We start from the raw sequence: 7,737 nt of genomic DNA on the forward strand, positions 1-7,737 counted from the left end.
TGATGTGTACAGGAATAGTTCAACCAAAAATGGAAAATGAATTATTTATTCATGGCATAAATAAAACACCTGTGTAGTTCATATACTGTAGCACGCAGCTGGATCAAAGATTTCCTTTTCAGTGTGTAGTTGTTGAGCCACAAGCCATATCAAGAGCTTAATTTCCTCTTTGTTAAAGGTCCCTCATATACAATATCATGCAGGTTTATATTTGTATTTTGTGCCTCTACTGGGACATGTCTCCATGCTTTAATCTTCAAAAAGCTCTTTATTTTTCTCATCCTGCCTGTGCTGCATCACCTCTTTTCACCCTCTGCTCTGTCTGAAACCTAGAGCCCAGTCTGCTCTGATTGGTTAGCAGGCCGGCTCTGTTGTTATCGATCAACCGCATAGAGCCCCTTAGCCTATCACGTACAATGTGTTGAAGCGCCAGCCAATAGAAGTGTGAGTGTTACATAGTGATGCCACTATGTTAGGGAAGTAAACTAAGCAGTCCAATGGAGGCATTTCAGGCAGGGGGGAGTGAATGGGAGAGAAAATCCCTCTGGAGGTAACTTTGGGATTTTAGCCTTAGAAGACCATTTACATGCACACAAACCTACACAACACACTACAAGAAAGGGAAAACATGCTAAAGAAGCATAATCGGGCACATTTAAGGTTCACATTCTCCCATATTCCTACCCATACCTAAATGTAACTTTACAAAAGTGGATTTGGTTGCATTAAATATTTGCATGTGGACAGAAAATATTGCCCTACTCAAGTTATTCACTGAGTTTGATTCACGATTGGAGTAATGATCGAAATAGCGGACAGTTAAAAAATAGTTTGCCAGGGAAAAGCTTTTCATAGGGACACAGATGAAGAGAGAAAATCACACTGACAATGTAAGTGCAAAAGAAGCCACTTTTCCTCACTTGCTAGATTTAACCAAAAAAAGTTTGATGTTTAAGAGACTGTAATGCTCAACTGACAAACTGCTTTGAATGACACGAAGCATGTTGATCTTTATATTGCATAACCCTATTAAGGACAACAACACCTCGAATTTACACCACAAAGTCCTTCATGTGTCACTAATGAGCCTCCCAACAATAAAGTCACTTTAGATTAGAAGTGCCGTGATTGGTCAGCAAGTCTCGCTTCTGTTTTCTGCTTCAAATCTCTTGAGGTTTAGAGTCAACACAAAATAAAACAAGTTGAAAGATTGCTGTTATATTTTTCTTCTTTCAACAAACGCGTATTTAGCCTCTTTCAGAATGCTCACACATCACAGTGCACACTCCAATTCAGTAAGGAAAAACAGGGGACTCAGATGTTAGCCTAGAAAGTCACTGATGCCTGCTCTGGGTGCATCAACTCTAAAATATGACATCAAAATTTCAGTTCTTATTTATGAGATCACGGAGTTGCACGCGAAGGTGACCGGCTGTCACAGAATGAGAAAGCATTTACCCTTTTGCCAAGTCAAAATATGACATGAGAAATGGTGCTGCTCTATAGATGTTCAGACTCCTGGGGTCTGTTTATGTATTCTGCATGAAATTATTCATGAAACTTTTTTTTACTGTATTGTTCATCCTGTCTTAACCCACACGTGCGTACATGTATGAGTGTGAGGTGTGAAGTGGGCACAAAGTCTCTTAACATCCTTTCACAAACAAACACAACACTGCCTCTCTCCATCAGTTTAGTCTTACCCTGCTTTTTAAATATATATCTCTGTTTATCTTTACATTATATTGTCTCCATGACATTTATATCATAAATTCAGTTTGTCCTACTATGTCTTTATCTGAAATTCAGATATAAATGATCCGTTGATTTCCTATTTTGGATTTTTCGTTGTCTTTTTGTGAATTAAGTGAAAGAAACTTCGGATTTTGTTTAAGAACTGAGCAGATGGAGTGAATGCTTACTTTAAATAACTAGTTTACTTTTGCTTAACTCGATTTAAACTAGTTCACTTGTTTCAGACTGTATGTTAAAAAACAAACAAACAAACAAACAAACAAACGTGAGAGAGATTGCAAGGTACATTTTCAGAAGTAAAAAGGTGAGAAAAATGAACAGGACTTAATAAAAGTAGACGTAGCAGAACAACATGGTAAGGGCTGTGGTTTCAACAGCATGACCTGTCCAGGAAATACCCAGTCAGCTGGTCCCTTGACTCAGCCGTGGCGAGAGGAATTGCATGAGGAAGAGAGGAGGGTCGACTGGTGGAAGAATAGAAGAGGAAGAGGGAAAGAGGAACTGCCTTTCAGCTCAAGGACCAAAGCACAATCTCTACTTTTGTGTGTGTGATGATTTCCCATGAGTTCCTACACATGAGGACGTGTACGGCATCTCGATACGCAAGCAATCCATCACAGATAGTTGTATTTACTGTATAGGCCTATAAATGCTGAACAGGAATAGAAAGGAAGATAAATACAGAGTTTATTTCAGCATCAAAGCCCTGTGTTCTGTATGTTTTGAGAGTAAGTTTGCTAAGCGGATAGCGGATTAAAGATCTTAAGAAATCATGGTGCTCGTAAATTCTTTCATTTTTATTGGTACGTTTGTGTGAATTGGTCATAGCTTTTGTGTTTCCGTTAACATTTTTCAGCTTCACTTCTGAAATAAACAGTGTGGGCTGTACTTGTTTGTTTTTTTATTTGGATTTTGTGCTTTGGTTGTCAAGTTGTATTCTCTGTAGGTGGCTCTGTTCTTTGTCTACGGTGTTGCTCAACACTTCATACCCTTTTGTTCTGTTCAGCTCACCCACGATTACATCACTTCCTGTGTCCATTTCCAGCGAAGACAGCGCCTGATGTTCTGAGCAGAATGTGTTGAAGCTGAAGTGTTTTATATATCATTTATCTGGAATCCGTTGCCCAGTGACACTTCAAAATCTTTATATTTTTTATTGAGGGTCATGATTAACTAACATTTCATTTTCTGTGTGAAAAGAGAATTCAATAGCAACAGCTGTGAATTTGTTACCCATAACCTACTGCTACTCTAGAATGGAACGGTGATGAAAACTGTTCATCCTGTCTTAACCCTAAGAAACAGGTGTGTACGTGTGTGTGTGTGTGTGTGTGTGTGTGTGTGTGTGTGTGTGTGTGTGTGTGTGTGTGTGTGTGTGTGTGTGTGTGTGTGTGGTTAAAGCAAGTGGGCACAAAGTCTCTGCACTTCCTTTCAGAGACAAAGACAACACTGCCTTCCTCCATCGGTTCAATCTGAAGGCCGCAGTTTCTCATTATTATATATATATATATATATACATATTTTCCCTTCACCTAATGTTGTCCTTGTGAAACATTTTATCTCACATTCTCTGTTTTCTACTATGTCTTCATCTAAAAATCGGATTCAAATGATCCAATTATTTCCTTTTTTTCGGATTGTTAGTTGGTTTTTGTGAATGAGGTGAAAAAACCATTGGATTTCCTCACAACTCCGATGCAGATGGAGTTAATGCTTAAACTTCTGTTCATGTTTGAGTGCAATATTTCATCTTTAAGTCAAAATAATAAGAAAAAAAGGGGAGTTTGTAAGTATTTAAAATAAAAAAGACCTGAAATTGGTCAAAGAAAACTAGTATAATATGAATTACTGGCAGACTTTATTTATAGTGTTTGTTTTTTGTTGTTAAAACATAATTGACCTCTGCGTGCATCACTAGCTTAACAAGGATATAAATTCAGCAGATTTACAATGAGTTCAAGCCAATTAAACATTAAATAGAATCACATTTTGCATCAAGTTATGCAGAGAGAGCTGGTGGTGTTTGAGTTAACATCTCTTTGCGGATGAGTAAGATTAAAATGTGTATCATTAATGCAACTCTGTCACTGCTCATTCAGATGACATCATTTAGTTTTGTGGTGATGGGGTGGCTAGACCAGTTGGTTTGACTTGTGGTGACACTTGCTAGAGAGTGTTAACAAGCATCGCCTGAAAGAGTTGTAATGGACGCTGATGGTTGATAAGTTAAACCCATATCAGATGTGTTAAAATTGTGTAAATCTTTTAATACTAAGCTACTTTAGGTCGTATGTACACCCACCCAGCAGACATAATGCCGTTTGCACACTGTGAGAATAGATGTAGTTAATAAGCTGGCAGGAGTGGCACATATTATACATGATCCTGTTTCATGCTTTCTGTCTTCTTCTGCCGATTCTGTCTCCATCTGGTACCACGTGTTTCACTGCGGGCCAAAGACTGAATCCTGCCAGTCTTTCCCCCTTTTGCAAATTACATAACTTTGTATGTTTTGAAAATTATGCACCAGTAATTCATGCAGCGACAGTTGACCTGTGTGCAATTTGCCTTATGTAGGTCGCAGTTTTCACACATGCTGCTGATATATATTCAAATGAACCTGATTTACATGTGTCACTGCCTTTTCAACTGTGATATATGACAGCCTGGGCCTGGACTGCTGCTGTGTGACAAGTAACACTCACTTGTTTCAGAATAATTAATTTTACGCCGGGAGAAATTTGGTTTTGTGACAGTTGCTATATTTTAGAATGAAGTAAAATGAAAGATAAAAAAAAAAAGTTAAGATAATGTCCAATGAATTAAATAAAATAAAATAGAAAAAATATTTAAATAACCATAAAAACTAAAAATGTCCAATAAAATAGCATGACAATATTTAAATAAACATAAGATGTTAAAATAAAATCATGTATATTACAGTAAATACAGTGTTGTATTAGAATAAATCAAATAAAAAGGCTAAATTGCACAGTTTAAGAGGGATTGGCTGCTGATGGTTAAGTATGTCCTATGGTGTGGATGCAATAATTCATAGATAATGTTTTAGTAGTGGATAATAATGATTAAATCTACGACCGATGCATCAGACCTTAGGTTGCTGATAGGATATCTAAGGGCCCAATGAGTTTCCAATAGGATGGTTAATGTGGGTGATTACAATGAAGAAGGCAGGGTGTAGTGTTTGATGTTAATTAGGTTTATTTCATTTTTTAACTGAGGGTCGGCAGCGCTAATCACAAGTAAAAGGACACTCATGGCTGCAGGGGTTAAGGTAAAAGGACCTCCCAAGTTACTTTGAGATACAATAAGATGGTAAGTCTTATACAAAGTAGAACACTGCTGACCTCTGTTGGCTCAGATTGGAACTACATATGAATGGAAGTATCTGATCTGAAGGAGGCAATAACAGTGTACGACAAGCCTGCTGACTTCCCTTGCTTTTCGCTTTGCCTTTTTTTTCCAATGAGTGTAATCAAGTTCAGATTTTCTTTTAAATAAGCAACAAAAAGAATCACCCAAAGAATCTTATTCATTTAAATCAATTGAAAAACAGTAACAAACATTAAAGCTAGTATCAAACATGAAAGCTCTCCAGAAATATCTAGGAGCTCAGACGTCAAAACAAAAAATAAAAACAAGTAAAGAGATGCAGGGCTCTCCGAAACACAAAACTGAAAAAATGGGACATTCAAAAAACAAAAAAGACAAAATGGAGCTCAACGATCAGCACACTTTACTAGACATTTAACTTATTTAAAGATAACCTTCAAAATATACTTAGAGTACAACAATTAAAAGTACTGTGCAAAACAGACCATTTCTGAATCATATGTATATACTACTGCTTGATGCATTCATGTGTCTATTGCAGCTGGTAAAGGTGGATTTTAATTACTTTACATATAAACTGTTGCTGGATATCTAATAATATACCATTACTTATTTCTAAGATTCTTTATATTTTGCATTAGCTTATAATCTGAATTTATAAACCAACTAGTTGCTTAATCTGTCACATAAATGGAGCAAAGTTAAGAGTACAATATTTGCCTCCAACATTTAGTGGAGTAGTATGAAGTGGCATGAAAGGAAAAAGTAAAAGAACCTCAAAATTGTACTTCATTGTACACTACTTCATTACATTCTACCAAAGGAATAGCACAATCCAAATCTGCACCCGCTTGAACAGCCTTGAATAAGCACAGAGGAGAATATGATAACATTCGGGTAGACAAGAAAACTATGAAACAAGGTGCTGTCAGGAGTCGGTAAATAGTGTTATATGTCAAGGTGACATTTTGTTGAATGCTGGTTTGTTTTATGTGCTGCTTTCAAATTATAAAGGATCTTATCTGACCGACCCATACAGGGTTATCTTTGGTCACATGTTGTAAAGGAAAACATTCATCACATGTGTTAGTGCAATTGCTGTTTTTTTCCAGCTGATTCATGAACAAATATGTTATATTTTTTTATGTTATATTTATTTATATAACAAAATACATGCCCTCCTTCAGTCAGCACTCATGTTGTTGAAGAAACCAGCTTTGGTATATAATCCTCTCTGGCTATCTGGGCTAAATATTGACTGTTCCAGTGTGTTTCAGGAAGGTTGTGCTTTAAATGTGGATTATTTTAAATCCACACTGATGAGTTATCAGCTCAGTAAAGAAAAAAGAACAATCCATTGGTGAAAAGGTTTAGGGACTATCAATGCCGGAAAATACTATTTTGGTGGAGTTTTTTAATAATTGGTGTATTTCTGCCTGCAAATGCCTGCCATACTTATATAAAGCTTTATAACCAATGTGGCTGAAACATAATATGTATTTAATAACTTGTTCACACCCTGAAGTCCAAGTCTGTGTTGCTTTTTAACTCTCACGCAGACACTTACAATCACAATTGGCTTAGGCTTAGGCTTAGAGAAAGACTAAAATAAAGTGTCACTGCCAGCCAGAAGGCACAGCATATAAATAGAAAGAAAATACAGTTAACAGACACCACATTGGCCATGAACTTAGTCCAGGTGCTGGCAGCTTATCTGTAAATGCTGTAAAACTCTGACGTTTTATTTCCTACTTACCTAATAACAGCAACAAACTCCCCATCTTCACATGTAGCATCTATTCATAGCCCACTGTACACTCTTAAAGTCTATTTATAGAAACTGATTTGAGTAATACAACATTGTGTGATGGAATGCCTTCCTCCCTATTCAAATGATGAGATGGTTGCAAAGAGACAATGAACAAGTCTGACTGATGGAATGCTGTCCTACAATGTTTGCTATACTGGTATGGACACACCTGTAACACACATGCGCTTACAAACACATACACAGAGATGTTAACAAATCACATGCATTTGTTTGTGTATACGAGCCATCATAAGTGATTCCCTTTGGCTTTTATTCTAAATAAGTGGTAGGTTAGTTTCAGAGAAGAACCGGATTAACCTGAGAGGTCTGTTCAGTCACTAACAGCTCAAACAACACACTAATGTTTTATAACAGGAGTATCCAAGTAATTATAAATTCTAAGGGAGATATTTAGCATTATTATGGGCCTTCAAGCTATTTTATACACTCGAAAGAAATAAGGCTCGTCCTGTTGCATGACATTTCAGTGAACACTTGGGGAATATATGAATTATTATGAAGGCAGCTTTGCCCTGTTGCTGTAACCTCACATGTGACTGTTTTTGGGCATTATGAATACAGTTTTCAACAGTGATGAGAGAAACACTCAGATCATGTACTTAACTTGAAGTAGAAACACACTTCATAATCTTTTCTTGTAACTAAAACCAGGTTTACCTTTTGAATTGTAGTGGGGTAGAAGTACAAAGTAGCAACCATTTGAAATACTCAAGTAAAATATACAACCCCCTAAAAACGTTACTTAAGTACACTACTTAAGTATATGTACTTAGTTACTTTACACCACCGGTTTCCAG

This window comes from Eleginops maclovinus, chromosome 16 (genome assembly GCF_036324505.1).
Source record: "Eleginops maclovinus isolate JMC-PN-2008 ecotype Puerto Natales chromosome 16, JC_Emac_rtc_rv5, whole genome shotgun sequence".
Classification (NCBI taxonomy): Eukaryota; Metazoa; Chordata; class Actinopteri; order Perciformes; family Eleginopidae; genus Eleginops; species Eleginops maclovinus.